This window comes from Myxine glutinosa, chromosome 2 (assembly GCF_964187855.1).
Source record: "Myxine glutinosa chromosome 2, kmMyxGlut1.1, whole genome shotgun sequence".
Classification (NCBI taxonomy): Eukaryota; Metazoa; Chordata; class Myxini; order Myxiniformes; family Myxinidae; genus Myxine; species Myxine glutinosa.
This window is the reverse complement of record NC_136262.1, coordinates 35,016,852-35,017,350: the sequence shown is the minus strand read 5'-3', so window position 1 is coordinate 35,017,350 and position 499 is coordinate 35,016,852.

The window sequence follows — 499 nt, the reverse complement described above, 5'->3', positions numbered from 1 at the left end:
CAAAAAAAAAAAACCTCAAAATTCGGCTTGGGAACCGGGTTAATCGAATTCAGCATACCCTAATTATGTTAAAAAGTGAGGTTCCCAACTTTTACCCAAAAATGCACCTCGAAGCTTAAACATGGCCTTTTTCCATAAATCCATCTAGCCTCCATCTATATATCACGATATCCCAGAAAGTTGTGGACAAGTTATGACAAAACCTGGTGGAGGAGTTGGTTAGGTGCCAAGAACAAGCCGATTAGATTTTGGTTCAGGTCTGAATCCAGATCCGGCCTGTCAATGGGACACAAAACAAACCGTTCAGCCTGGCGGAGGTATGGTCTCTAGTGAGTACCGTTCTAGTTTATTTATGGAGTGCAGATGAAAGGGACATTAAAAGAGGACATTCAAACAGAAATGACTGACAGAACACTGCGAGGTCAGGAAGGAACCATGAGACCCTTCTGTCAAGGCCTTGGCACAGATAGGAACCCTAACACATGAGAGAGAACACAAA